Below are 15,428 nucleotides of genomic sequence, written 5' to 3' on the forward strand. Positions count from 1 at the left end.
AAATGGCACTATGGAATTACATTTTGTACTCACAGAGGATCAAATTATAAACATCTTCAAAAAATCACTTGATGAAAATAATTTCTCTAAGTTGGTTAATGAACTTAGGATGTTAAATCTTTCTAATTGATAAAATTGAAATTCAGTAACCGCACTTTGCCTTAAATGAATTCACTTGTTATTTAATGTCTTTAAGGACATATGAATTCATATGCCATTATTTATTTCTCGTAATACAAGTATTTATATGTCTCTATCTAATTGATAAATATTAAGCACATTAATATTGTCAAAATATTTAAAAATAATTTAATCATTACTGATTAAATTATGAGTAAAATATAGTTATATAATTTCGATATATATAATTATGATATTATCAATTTAATGATAATTATTGTAATTTTAATAATCAAAGTTGTGATTTATTAAATTTGGTGGGCTTTATATTATTTTATATTTAAAGAGGTTCATTAAAATTAAAATGATATAAGCATCATATATTATTTCAACAAAAGTATGATATTATCAATGTTATTCCCTAACAATACAAAAAGAATTACAGAAGGGGGGTTGAATGTAATTTTGGCTTCTTCTTCAAGATTTTTAAACAGATCTTACTTGATAATATATAAGTGTTTGATTTGCAGAATGCGGAATAAATACTTTATATGAATCAAAACACAAAGTAATAAAAACACAATCTTTTAAAACTTTCTGGTGGATTTGAAAGTATCCACCAGATATATATATATATATATATATATATATATATATATATATATATATCGAATGAGAACTCTGTGAAGCTTGAATAGCTCACAACTTCTTACAAGCATGAACAACTAAATTTACAGAGAAATGCTACAGAATACAGCTTAAAAATATTTCTCTGAAAATGTGTGTGCTTAGTTCTTGTTGTTATACTAGATACACTTGGTTTATATATCACCAAGTTTACATGAAAATAAGACAAGATGATAAAATAAAACTTATTCTAGCATCTTTGAATATCTTAATAATAGCATGGAAATGGTAATGCTTCTTTGTTCTCAAATCCCTGCTTTACAGGCTGCCACATTCCTTTTGCAAACACCCAATGCATGTGACTGTGTTGTCACTGTCAACAGATATTTGAATTTGATCATCTGTCGGGTACATGCTTGTCATCCGTCGGGTAGCTTTGTTGATCATCCGTCGGGTAGCTATTTGTCACTTGATTTCATTTTACTTATGCAGAATTGCAAGACATCTCATATTTATAATTAATCAACCTATTCTATATATCTACTAGTAGTCAACATGACTCATATGCCCCTACAGAATCTACACAAAGTTGTTTGCATAAATGTGCTACAATACTTATTTGTTACATAAGCTAATCACCCGGTAGATGTCAAATATTCATCCGTCGGGATTATATTGAATCATCCGTCGGGACTATATTTGATCATCCGTCGAGTGCTACAATATTGACTAAGTTATTCTACTAAGGTATTTTGTTAATTTATCACCAAGTACACAATATATTCCTAACAATCTCCCCAATTTATGTCTACTAGAATTGTAGCCATAAATTAAGAGAAACTTGATGATAAAAAAAACACCCTAAAAATACAGATTGAAAATAGTAGATGAAACTGATAAGTGCTACAATATTTACTGAAATTTGAATAAAGCCAAGTATACAAAGAAGTTGCTCATAATCATTATCAAGGTGCTCCTCTAGTCTGAGCAGATAAGTCTATTTCCTTGATTGTCTAGATTTCTTTCCAAGCCTCCTGTTGTTCTCCTCTATTTGATTTTGGAGTTGTCTGTGGAACTCAAGTTCATCAGCTTCTGAGAGATCTAGCATTTCTTGCATTTCCAGTACAGTCTCATTGCTAGAGATACTCAATTGGTCCTCCAATCTGAAGAATCTTCTTACTCCCTTCTCATCCCTGAATTCCATCAGCCAATAAGGCCTCAAATGCACTCTTTTTCATGTGAAGGGAATTGACAGAGTTTTTGGTAGTGCATCTTTAGCTCTATTACTCCTCAGCTCCTCAATCTTCTTTAGAACTAATCTCCTTGCAGTCACATTGTATCCAAAGTTCTTTTTGAAAGATGAGTAGATCTTTATTAGAACAGATTGGATTTCTAGAAGAATCCTGTGAAGTGGCCATATTATCTCTTTTCCTCCCTTGTATTTAAACACCAGCCTTTCATGAAGATGTTTACGAGCATCAATCCATCTTACTTCTTGCAATTCATCTAAGTAGAGGTTTATGTCAGAGAACTCATTGATGTCACAAATGTATAACAAATCTCCCTTGTTGACTGTAGATTAAGATTTGGTTAGGGTCTTGGATCTGAGAGCAACAGGCTTCACTTTCTTTCTTGCTCTAGTCTTTGTCTTCTTTGGCTTTTTGAAGATAGGAAAATTTAGCTCAGTAATTGGCAAGCTATCCCAGTCTACTGGTTCATCCTTTGGAATTATGGGCTCATCATGAATTCCTTGTTGGATCCACCACCTTGAATTCTTCAAATACCATTGAGGATTTTGATGTCTGAGTTGAAGTTGTAGACTTTTTGGGAATGTAGTCTTCCATTTGCTCATCACTGAAGTTCAATTTTATTTTAGAGTGGAGCTTGTATCTGAATCTTCTTTTCTGTTATGGTTCATCTTGCACTTTTTGATCTTGAGGTTCAGCAATTACAGATGGTTGTTCAGAAATCCCAGTTGCAGTCTTTGCAGCTTGAAGTTTGGACAAGATAGCAGCTTGCTCCTTCTTTTGTTTGAGCTTATTAGCATCTAAGGCAGCTTGCTTCTTTTCTTGCCTGATTCTTTCCTTCTCTTCCTTTTTAGCTTCTACAAACTGAGGGTGTCTAGCCACCACACAGATTTCTTTACCATTTCTGTAAATCTTGGCAATTCTTCTTTTAAGTGCTGAATCAGCTGGATCCTTGAAAAATGCAATTGACCTAGCCAATAGCTTCATCTCATCCGGCCTAGGTGTTTCATACACAATATCCATAGGATTCTTGTCTGAAAACTTTGAGTAGTTTCTTTTAGGCTTCATGATCAGCTTTGCTTTTGGAGATTTGATGCAAGATGTTTGACCCTTTTCCAGATATTTCAAACTCATTCCATTCACAGAGATGTGCTTGACTTGAGAGTGATGATTGAAGACTTTGTCTAGTTTCTGAAATGGTCCAAATTTCTGTTGAATTTCTGCATCTATTTTCCTCCATTTTTCTTTTAACTCCTTTTCAGCTGGTGCTACATCAATCTTTAGCAGTTTGTCATTTGTTTCCAGTTTTGCTGCTACCAGATTTATGATGTCAATGTTGTCCATGGCTGGTGGCTTTGTGAAAGCAATTGTTGGCACAATTACCTTGCTGACTTGTATGTTGAGTTGTTTCTCCCCTCACTGCCTTTCTCCCCCTTTTTGTTAGCATCAAGTTGGAGAGTGGAAGGGAGTTGAGCAGCCACCAAGCCACCAACTGTTGGAGCAAAGTGGTATGAGTTTCTTGATTATAAAGTATCTTGGCCATTGACTTCTCCACATCAGATAATCTAGAGTCTATGGCCTCAACCTTTCTATTGAGATCAGCCTCCTTCCTTAGCTTCTGAGTTATCTCAGTCATGGTAGTTCCAGGAAGTCTAGCATCCAACCTTGCTATGAAATCATATTTTACTTCAGAAACTTCCTGCTTGATTTTATCCACACTTTGACTGTGTTGGAGATCTTGAATTTTATGCAGCTGGAGTGCTTCAAGATGTGTTGTTAGTAGCATCTTAGTGCTGGCATTTGTAGATGTCTGAATGGCTGTTTGGGTGTCATGAATCAGCTTGAATAGTGTTGATTGAAGATGTGAGTAGGAACATTCCTTTGTTAGCATCTAGGCAGGAACATCTGCATCCCCCCCCCTATGCTCATGTTGTCTTCCTCATCATCTCCACCAGCATCCCCAAATGAGTCTTTAGCCAGTTCAAAATCACTGCCAGTAGTAGAAGGCATAGTAGTGATTGCATCTTTTGCTCTCTGTAAGGATTGAGTATTATGCACCAGATTTAGAATTCTTTCAACCTCTTCATTGCCCTGTACAGCTAATGTTTGATAAGTTGTAACAGGATGAGTAAATGTTTCAGCATCTAGGGAAATAGAGTCTCTGACAGCTTGATATTCTTGCTGAAATAGTCTTTTCCTTTATGCCTCATTGACATTTATTGACTCACTAGCAATGGTGTCCATCCTTATCTCTCCAGTACCTGCTTTTCTCTCATGATCTCTCTCTTTTTGTATCAAGGGCTCCCCTTGGCTTCCCACCCTCACACCCTCACCTTCACCATCTAAGGTGGGACTTCTCTCACTCACTTTTGCCAGTCCTGAAGAAATGGACTGCATTTGTTCACTCATTTTCTCTCCTTTTTCCTGGGAGCAACCCAAACTCTCACTCAATTCACTCCCTTTCCCTCAGTCCTAAGAGTGATTGAACTACCACTAAGTCTTCTGCACTTGTAAGAATTGAAGAAATTTGAAGTTGTGCAGAGACTCCCGACGGATGAGGAATATCCATCGGGTTAGTAGTATGGCTAATCGACGGATGATTGCTGTTAGGCTTATCCGTCGGGATACAATCACTACTCGACGGATGATGAATATCCATCGGATAGAAGAAATGAATGAGTTTGGAGTGGAGACTATTGTAGACACTGTGCAGATTGATGAAAATTTAGGCACAGATGTCTCGACCAAAAATCAAAAATAAATGGCAAGTGAGCCAACAAATCATCTAAAAGATGATGCTCACTTGCTTGGATTTTTGGCTTCTCCAAAAGAGTTAAAGATGGAGAATTTGGAAGTGATGTACTGATCATGTCAAAATTCAGTGAGTGTGTGGGTGAATTTGGTATTTCAGGTGCTTCAATTGTTAAAGATTTTGGCTGTGACTCCACATTTATTGGAGTCACATCAATCTAACTTTGAGAAGGTGCAGTGACTGGGTTTTGAGCACCAGTTAGCACCGTGTGTGTTCCCTGTGCATCCCCAAGGGTTTTGGATCTTTTTTTTCTAGCATAAGTTTGTGGTGAACTTGTGTCCCTAGCCCTCTTGATCTGTGCTCCTGGTTGGGAGCTTGTTTCAATAGTAACATCCTTTTGGGAGGATGAAACTAGAATTGAGCTTATTTCCCTATTAACAACCACAGTTTGTTGGAAAACTGTGGTGTGGCTAGGCTTGGGTACACTCATCTCACCAGCCTTATCCTTAGGGTTTCTTTAATTTTCACCCTGTCCCTCACCTTGCTCACTCACCTTCACACTCCCCTCTTTGTGTTTAGTGGATTTTGCAACTCATTTCTTTTGAAAGAAACCATAGGGGGCTTTCTTAGTTTTGGGTTTAGAAGTTGTTGTTTTGATAGCTTGGGTAGGCATCTGTTGGGTCATTGACACAGATGTCATTGCTACACTTGAAGGCAAAGAAATGTGTGAGGTTGGAAGAGTGGAGACAGTGGTGCTTACCTCACTGACCTGAGGTCCCTCCATGATTGGAAAATAGTAGAGAAGCACCTCTTTGTGGTGATTTGTCCTGTTGAGATCTGCAATAATCCTCCTTTCTTGAACCCAACAATTCAGCTTGTTGGTTGGGTTCTCAATTTCAATGTCTCAATGAGATGGTTAGCAAGCATCATAAAGAATCTAGTATAGTAGACACTTTTACCTCTCTTATTCAGTTCTCCTAACTTATAACCTAACTTAAACAAGACCAAGTCACTGAAATTAAAGTACTTATCAGTAACTAGCATGTAAAGCATGTTAAGCATGGAAATGTTAACAGAATCAAAGTTACTAATCTTACCAGAAAATACCTTAGTTACCACATCACATAAAAAGCTCCATTTCTTTCTAAGACCTAACCTCCTAATTTCACTTAAATTAGAAGTGGAAAGTGCATAGCCCATGGAATTTAGCATGTTAACTATATATGTGTCTGTGTGTGGAACAGTAGCAGTATTATCAGGAATTCTAAAGCATGCTTTGACAATGTCACTATTAATGCAAAACTATTTACCTTTGAGAGTGAAAGTGATGGTCTTGTCAGTAGAGTTGTACACTGCAGTTGTCTATATCTCCTCTACAACCTCACAGTAGATTGTGGGAGATTCCAGCATCGCGTAGTTGAGTTTACAACTTTTTACAAAGTCCATCATTTTGTGAAACTCTCTAGACTGTTGAATCTCCTTGTTTACAAGAGCTGTGGAGTTGTTCTTTACGTAGATATATCTAGTTTGAGACATGACTTTGACAATTGGTGCCATTGTTAGAGACTGAGTAATTTGTAGAGAAAATATTTGCTTTGCAGAAGAAAGGAAGTTAGAGCAATTGAATTGAGAATGATAAAAGAGTTGAATAAAAATGAATTATGCTTTTATACAATCTCAGAAATAAACTGACAAAAATAATAAATAGAAATAAAGTAACCAATCAAAATAGCCCAAAATAGCCCTTTAAAAATAAATAAATTGTAAAAATTCTTCACTTATCCGTCGTGTCATGCTTACAAACTGTAAGTATACTTGATGGATAATGTTCAGAGTTTTAACGGCTAAGATTGAGATAATTTGACGGATGAGGATAAATCAATTATCCGTCGGGTTATAAAATACTCCAGAAAATAATTGATTTTTATTAACAAATAGTATTCCATCAGGATGTAAATTTTGACTTAGCCAAAATTTCATCCAAAACAGAAAAATTAATTAAGTTTCTAGCTGCACAATAACTTGCAAAAATATCTGAAATGATTCAAGAATAATTGAGCATACCTAACTCACTTACCAACCTTGAAAAGGTGGATTCATCAAGTGGCTTAGTAAAGATATCTGCAAACTGCTTTTCACTTGGAACAAAATGAAGTTCCACGTACAGTACCATTCATCACATGTTCCCTTATGAAGTGGTACTTGATGTCTATGTGCTTTGTTCTTGAATGCTGCACTGGATTTTCAGTGATGGCAATTTCACTTATGTTATCACAGAAAATGGGAATTCTACCCACTTGTAGACCATAGTCCAACAATTTGTTTTTAATCCATAAAATCTGTGTACAGCAACTACCAGCAGCAATATATTCAGCTTCAGCTGTGGAAGTAGAAACTGAATTTTGCTTCTTACTGAACCAGGACACAAGCTTGTTCCCTAGAAATTGACAGGTTCCTGTTGTGCTTTTTCTGTCTATTTTATAACATGCATAATCTGCATCTGAATAACCATTTAGATCAAAACCAGAATCTCTAGGGTACCAAATGCCAAGTTTTGGTGTTCCCTTGAGATATCTGAAAATTCTCTTGATAACTACTAAGTGAGATTCTCCAGGATCAGCCTAGAATCTAGCACAAAGACAAGTAACAAACATTATATCGGGCCTACTAGCTGTTAGGTATAGAAGTGAGCCAACCATTCCCCTATAACTTGAAATATCCACAGACTTTTCAATAGTGTTTAATTCAAGCTTCGTTGCAATGGCCATAGGAGTTTTTGCAGATGTGCAATTTATTAGATCAAACTTCTTTAAAAGATCATGAATATATTTAGTTTGACTAATGAATATTCCATCACTAACTTGCTTAACTTGTAAACCAAGAAAGTAAGTTAGTTCTCCCATCATGCTCATTTCATACTTACTTTGCATCAATTTGGCAAACTTTTTGCAAAGTTTTTCATCTGCAGAACCGAATATAATATCATCTACATAGATTTGGACAAGTATCCTAGAGCCATTAACATTTGTAGAGAATAAAGTTTTATCAACAGTACCTCTTGTGAAGTGATTTTCCAAAAAAAACTTTGATAAAGTGTTATACCAGGCTCTAGGTGCTTGCTTCAGTCCATAAAGTGCTTTCATAAGATAGTAGACATATTCTGGAAAATTTGGATCTTCAAAACCAGAAGGCTGACTAACATAGACTTCCTCCTCCAAATCTCCATTCAGAAAAGCACTTTTGACATCCATTTGATAGACCTTGAAATTGGCATGAGCTGCATAGGCTAAGAAAATTCTGATGGCTTTAAGTCTAGCAACAGGAGCAAAGGTTTCATCAAAATCTATTCCTTCTTGTTGACAGTAGCCCTTAGCAACCAATCTAGCTTTGTTCCCGACCACTATGCAATTTTCATCCATCTTGTTTCTGAATACCCACTTGGTGTCAATTGGATTCTTTCTTTTAGGTTTGGGCACCAGATTTCATACCTTGTTCCTTTCAAATTGGTTTAGCTCCTCCTACATAGCTAAAATCCAATCAGGATCCAACAAAACTTGTTCTACCTTATTTGGTTCTTCCTTAGATAGAAAGCTGTTATATAGACATTTTTTTTGAGTTGCTCTCCTTGTTTGAACTCTAGAAGATGCATCACCAATGATGAGCTCAAAAGGGTGATCTTTAGTCCATTTCCTTTGTTGAGGTAGATTAGCTCTAGATGAAGAGGCCTCATTGTTGTCTTGATGTGTGACTGAGTTTTGATTATAAGAAACTCTCACTGAGTTTGTGAATTTTTTATTTGAAGAAGGGGAACTTTCTGTAGGTGATCTATTATGACTTTCACCTTCTCTTAATGTTCCGACAGATGATGCACTTTGTGTCCCGATCGATGAAGCTGATTGTCTCCCGACGGATAAGGCAGATTGTCTCCCGACGGATGAAGCATTTTGTAACTCGACAGATGTTGAATTATGTGCTTCATTAGTTGTATATTTTTTTGCATTATCCTTATTCATTGTTTCTTGATCACTTTCATCATCATTGTCATCACTAACTATCTCCACATTATCAAACTTGAGGCTTTCATGGAAATCTCCATCTTGTAGTCCTTCAATCTTTTTGTCATTAAACACAACATGTATTGATTCCATAACAATGTTGGTTCTTAGATTGTAGACTCTATATGCCTTTCCCACAGCATATCCAACAAAAATTCCTTCATCTATTTTAGCATCAAACTTCCCATTTTGATCAGTTTGATTCCTCAAGATATAACATTTGCAGCCAAAGACATGAAGAAAATTTAGAGTTGGCTTCCTATTCTTGAACAATTGGTAGGGTGTCATACACTTTGCTTCATTAACCAAAGAAATATTCTGAGTGTAGTAGGCAGTATTCACAGCTTCAGCCCAAAAATATGTTGGTAACTTTGATTCTTCAAGCATTGTTCTTGCAGCTTCAATAAGAGATCTGTTCTTTCTTTCCACTACTCCATTTTTTTGTGGAGTTCTTGCTGCAGAAAACTCATGCATAATCCCATTCTCTTCACAAAATGATCTCATCGCAGAATTCTTGAACTCAGTTCCATTGTTACTCATGATTCTCCTTACTTTAAAATCAGGATGATTGTTGACTTGCCTTAGTGATTGATGATGATTTCACTAGCTTCATCTTTATACTTTAGGAAAAATCTTTTTCTTGAGATAGACAACACATTGACTGGTCCAAACAAATCCATGTGTAGTAATTGCAAAGGTTCTTCAATTGTTGTATCAAGCTTCTTTCTAAATGATGTTTTGATCTGCTTTCCTTTTTTGGCAGGCATCACACAGTCCATCCTTAGAAAACTACACTTGAGGAATTCCTTTAACCAGTTCTTTCTTGACAAGCTCATTCATGGTCTTGAAGTTTAGATGGGACAGCTTCTTGTACTATAGCCAACTTTCATCTTGACTTGCTTTACTGAGAAGACAAGTGACAGATTTTGCATTAGATGAGTTGAAGTCAGCTAGATACACATTTCCTTTTCTCACTCCAGTGAGAACCACTTTGTTGCTCCTTTTGTTTGCCACAACACAGGCTTCTGAATTGAAGGTTACTGAGTTGCCCTTATCACAAAGCTGGCTAATACTCAACAAATTATGCTAGAGACCATCCACTAGGGCAACCTCTTCAATGATGACATTGTCTTTTGAAATCAATTTATATCCCACAGTATAACCCTTGATGTCATCTCCAAAGGTAATACTTGGGCCAGCTCTTTCCTTGAACTCAGTGAGCAGAGTAGAATCTCCAGTCATGTGCCTTGAGCAACCACTATCCAGATACCAAAGATTCTTTCTGTTTCCCTGCACACATTAAAATCAAATCAATTTGATTTTGGTACCCAAGTTTCCTTGGGTCCTACCATGTTAGCTTTCTTCTTTGGTTTCTTAGGTTTAATCTCATTTGACTTGGGAATTTCTGATTCACCCTTAGTCATTTGAGTTGAACCTTTGAAACCAATCATTAGAACAGAATTATCATGCACATTTTGATTAACAGGAAAAGGCATGTTGTTTGCAAACATGTTATTCCAGTAGGGCATGCTAAATGGCATTTGAGGAATACTAAATGCAGCATAATATGGATTAGGTGCAAATGGCATATTTTAAAATTATGCATTCATATTCTGAGTAGACATAGAATTCATAGGCATGGTAGGCATGGCAGTCATGTTGGGAAAAGAGGGAGGCACGGACATAGGAGTAGGCATGGCAAGTTTGCAATTAACAGACAGGTGATTAACACTACCACACTTAAGACAGATTTTTCTTGGTGCATATTTATCAGGTATGTAGTTGTTATGATTGTTAATTCCTACTTTCCTATTTCTATTGTTTTTCCTTTTAGTTTCTGTTTTAACCTCAATCTTTTCTAATCTGTCATTCAATTGCTTGATGGACAGATGACCAATATTAACTTTCTTCTCCTTCTTCACTTGACTTGATTCTCCTGGAATAATTTTTTGGAAACTGATCCATATTTCTCATCCAGCTTGGCAAACTTAGCTTTGCTCACAGGTTTACTTACAGCTGACGGATGTGGCTTTGTACATTTTATTGTTTTTGTACGCTTGAATTCGAAATTCATCAAGTTTATTTAACTGAAGCATTCGCTTCTTCCTAGCTGCATCTAGATCAAGGTTTAACTTCTTCAATGCCCAATAAGCCTTATGCTCAAGCTCCGCAGGTAAATGACATCCCTTACCGTAGAGAAGTTGAAACGGCGACATCCCAAGTGGATTCTTGTATGCTGTTCTATAAGCCCAAACAGCTTCATCGAGCTTCAAAGACCAATCTTTCCTTGACGGACAAACGACTTTCTCTAGAATGCGCTTGATCTCTCTATTAGACACTTCACCTTGACCATTAGTTTGCGGATGATAGGCAGTAGCAATGCGATGATTCACATTATAGTCTTACATCATAGAAGTGAACTTATGATTACAGAAATGCGACCCTTCATCACTTATGATAACTCGTGGCGTTCCAAACCTCGTAAATATCTGCTTATGAAGAAAATTCAACACTACCTTTGCATCATTAGTCGGTAGCGCCTTGACTTCTACCCATTTCGAGACATAATCGACTGCCAACAAGATGTACTGATTATTGCCAGATGAGATAAATGGTCCCATGAAATCGATTCCCCAAACATCGAAGACTTCAACTTCAAGCATCACATTTAAAGGCATCTCGTCCTTTCTGGTAAGATTCCCAACTCTTTGGCAACGATCACACCTTATAACGAACAGATGTGCATCCTTAAACAATGTAGGCCAGAAAAAACCTGCTTGAAGAATACGAGTTGTTGTCTTTTCACCACCATAATGTCCACCATAAACTGTGGAATGACAGTCTAGTAATATCCCCTCCGTCTCACTGAATGGGATACATCTCCTGATGATCTGGTCAACTCCTTGTCTAAACAAATATGGTTCATCCCACATGTACCACTTCACCTCATGCAGAAACTTCTACTCTTGAGCCGCATTCATATTAGGAGGTATTATATTGCTAACAAGATAGTTCACAATGTCTGCGAACTATGGTTCTTCCTCTTAAATTGCGAACAACTGCTCATCCTGAAAAGATTCATTGATCAATGTCTTATCATGTGAAGTAGACTCGGGATTCTCCAATCTAGAGAGATGGTCATCTACTTGATTTTCAGTACCTTTTCGATCCTTGATCTCTAACTCGAATTCCTGTAGCAAGAGAACCCAACGAATAAGTCTAGGCTTCGAATCCTTCTTTGAGACCAGATAGCGGATGGCAGCATGATCAGTGAACACTGTCACCTTTTTCCCAAGTAGATAAGATTGAAATTTTTCAAAACCAAAAACAATAGCCAAGAGCTCCTTCTCAGTAGTGGTGTAGTTCAGTTGGGTTCCATTTAGCGTATTACTAGCATAGTAGACCACATGAAAGATATTAGTCTTTCGCTACCCAAGAACTGCTCCCACTGCATAATCACTTGCATCACACATCATCTCAAAAGGTTCTCTCCAATCCGGTGCCGTGATAACTGGTGCGGTGATAAAACTCTTCTTGAGAGTCTCGAATGCTGCCAAGCATTCTTCATCAAATTTGAAAGGAACATCTTTTTCGAGCAAGTTGCACAATGGCTTAGATATCTTAGAGAAGTCCTTGATGAAACGCCGATAAAAACCCGCATGACCAAGAAAGCTACGGATTCCTTTCACAGAAATAGGTCGCGGAAGATTTTCAGTGACGCCCACCTTGGCTTTATCCACGTCAAGACCTTTACTGGAGACCTTATGCCCAAGAATGATGCCTTGTTGCACCATGAAGTGACATTTTTCCCAATTGAGCACCAGATTGGTTTCAATACACCTTTTGAGCACCAAACGGAGAATATTCAAGCATTTATCATACGAATGTCCAAAGACAGAGAAGTCGTCCATGAACACTTCGACATTATTTCCAATCATATCGGAGAATATAGCCATCATGCATCTCTGAAAAGTGGCAGGTGCACCACATAAGCCAAAAGAAACTCTGTAAAAAGTAAACTTGCCAAATGGACAAGTGAAAGTAGTCTTCTCTTGATCTTCTGGAGCAATGCAAATCTGATTGTATCCCGAATAGCCGTCCAGAAGATAATAATACTCATGACCAGCCAACCTGTCAAGCATCTGATCAATGAATGGAAGAGGGAAATGATCCTTCCTCGTGGCTTTATTCAACTTCCTGTAGTCCATGCATACCCTCCATCCTGTGACTGTTCGAGTAGGGATGAGCTCGTTCTTCTCATTTTCTACCACAGTAATACCTCTTTTCTTAGGTACACATTGCACGGGGCTCACCCAAGAACTGTCAAAAATAGGATATATGATTCCTGCATCCAGCCATTTTAGAATTTCTTTCTTCACCACTTCATTCATGATAGGATTAAGCCTTCACTGTTGCTCAATACTTGGCTTGCTACCTTCCTCTAGCAGAATTTTATGCATGCAGTACGAAGGGCTGATCCCTTTTATATCTGCTATAGTCCATCTGATGGTCGATTTGAATTCTCTCAAAATCCTCAAGAGCTTGTCCTCATCACTACCTGAAAGGTCAGATGCAATAATAACAGGAAAAGTAGATGCATCACCTAAAAAAGCATACCTCAAGTGTTTAGACAATGGTTTAAGCTCTAAAGTAGGTGATTCCTCAATAGATGGTTTGAGCTTTCCCTCAGCATTCTTGAGATCAGTATTTCCCAGAGATTCAAATGGCATGTCTAACTTTCGTTTCCAAGGAGAAGCATTTAGATATTGTAGCTGCTCATTGCCTTCGTCATCTTCACTGTCAAAATCCCCCAAATAGGCTTTTTCAAAGGCATCAGACCTTAGCACATGATCAAGTTCTGAAATAACTGCAGAATCGACCAAATCCACCTTGAAGCACTCCTCATCTTCCATAGGGAATTTCATCACATTGAAAACATTAAATGTCACATCTTGATCTTGCACCCTCATAGTGAGTTCACCATTTTACACATCTATCTAGGTACGGCCTGTAGCCAAGAATGGTCTTCCCAAGATTATGGGAATCTTCTTATCTTCCTCGAAATCCAGAATGACAAAATCTGCAGGAAAGATGAGCTTGTCCACTTTTACTAGCACATCCTCCACGATGCCTCGTGGGTATATAATCGAACGATCAGCCAATTGTAGAGAAATATAGGTGGGCTTCGGATCAGGTAAATTTAGCTTTTTGAAGATAGCCAATGGCATCAGATTGATGCTTGCTCCCAAATCACAAAGGCACTTAACAAATGACAACTTGCCAATGGTGCAAGGAATGGTGAAGCTACCTGGATCCTTAAGCTTTGGAGGTATCTTTTATTGTAGTACTGCACTACACTCTTCTGTCAGAGCAACGGTATCAAGATCATCCAGTTTCACCTTCCTTGAAAGAATACCTTTCATGAATTTCACATAACTAGGCATTTGCTCCAGAGCCTCAGCGAAAGGTATGTTAATGTGAAGTTTCTTGAATACCTCCAGAAACTTACCAAATTGCTTTTCCAGCTTTTATTTTTGTAATCGCTTAGGAAAAGCAGTGGAGGATAGAGCTGTTTCTCCCCTGTATTACCCTCAGGTATAGTGTGTTCAACAGTAGTCTTCCTTGATTCCCCTTCTTTCTCCTTTTGCATTCCTTCTTCATCTACAACTTCAACTTCTCCATCTTTTGCTTTTTCCGCATCAGCAACTTTTCCAGACCTAAGGTGACAGCTTTGACTTGCTCTTTAGCTTCCTTCCTACCTGGCACTTCAGTATCGCTGGGAAGTGTGCCAGGTTGATGATTGAGCAAGGCATTGGCTATTTGTCCAATTTAATTTTCCAAGGTCTTGATAGAAACAGCCAGACTTTTGCACAACAACTTTAACTCCTCAAAATCAGCACTAGAAGGTGGAGCAGCACCTCCTTGTTAAGGATATGATTGCCTTTGAGCAAATTTCTGAGGTTGCTGGAATCCAGGTGGATTAAACTGTTTACTTGCAGCTTGCTGATATAGTTGCTGAACAGCATTCTGATTATTGCTCCAGCTGAAATTGGGATGATTTCTGTTATTAGGATGATAAGTAGCGGGCACAGGCTGCGGCGGTCGCTGAAAATTGTTCACATACTGAACAGATTCATTAATAAGAGAACACTGATCCGTAGCATAAGAGCCTGCACAAAGCTCACAGACACTAGCTATTTAATTTACTCCATAGTTGGATAAAGAATCGACCTTCATAGACAGCGCCTGTAGCTGCACTGCAATAGCTGTAGCTGCATCAACTTCCAGAATACCTGCTACCTTCCCAGGCATCATCCTTTGATTTGGGTTTTGATACTCGTTTGCAGTCATAGTTTCAATGAGATTATAGGCCTCAGTATAGCTTTTGGCCCACAAGGCGCCTCCAGAAGCTGCATCGAGCATGGGCCGAGATTGGGCCCCCAAACCATTGTAGAAACCAGTGATCACCATCCAGTCAGACATACCATGATGTGGACACTTTCTCAACATCTCCTTGTAGCGCTCTCAAGCTTCGCACATAGATTCTCCTTGTTGGTGCGCAAACTGAGTAAGAGCACTCCTCATAGCTGCAGTTTTGGCCATTGGATAGAACTTCACCAGAAATTT

General features: G+C 37.8%; 1 non-coding gene across 1 annotated transcript; it reads left to right on the forward strand.

Annotated features, from left to right (window-relative positions):
* The first annotated feature begins 15,282 nt into the window (after positions 1–15,282).
* On the forward strand, positions 15,283–15,389 carry LOC141688219 (small nucleolar RNA R71). Its single transcript, XR_012561677.1, has one exon. It is a non-coding gene; the product is annotated as a small nucleolar RNA R71 (small nucleolar RNA).
* Positions 15,390–15,428: the final 39 nt, after the last annotated feature.

Source organism: Apium graveolens, chromosome 9 (genome assembly GCF_009905375.1).
Source record: "Apium graveolens cultivar Ventura chromosome 9, ASM990537v1, whole genome shotgun sequence".
Classification (NCBI taxonomy): Eukaryota; Viridiplantae; Streptophyta; class Magnoliopsida; order Apiales; family Apiaceae; genus Apium; species Apium graveolens.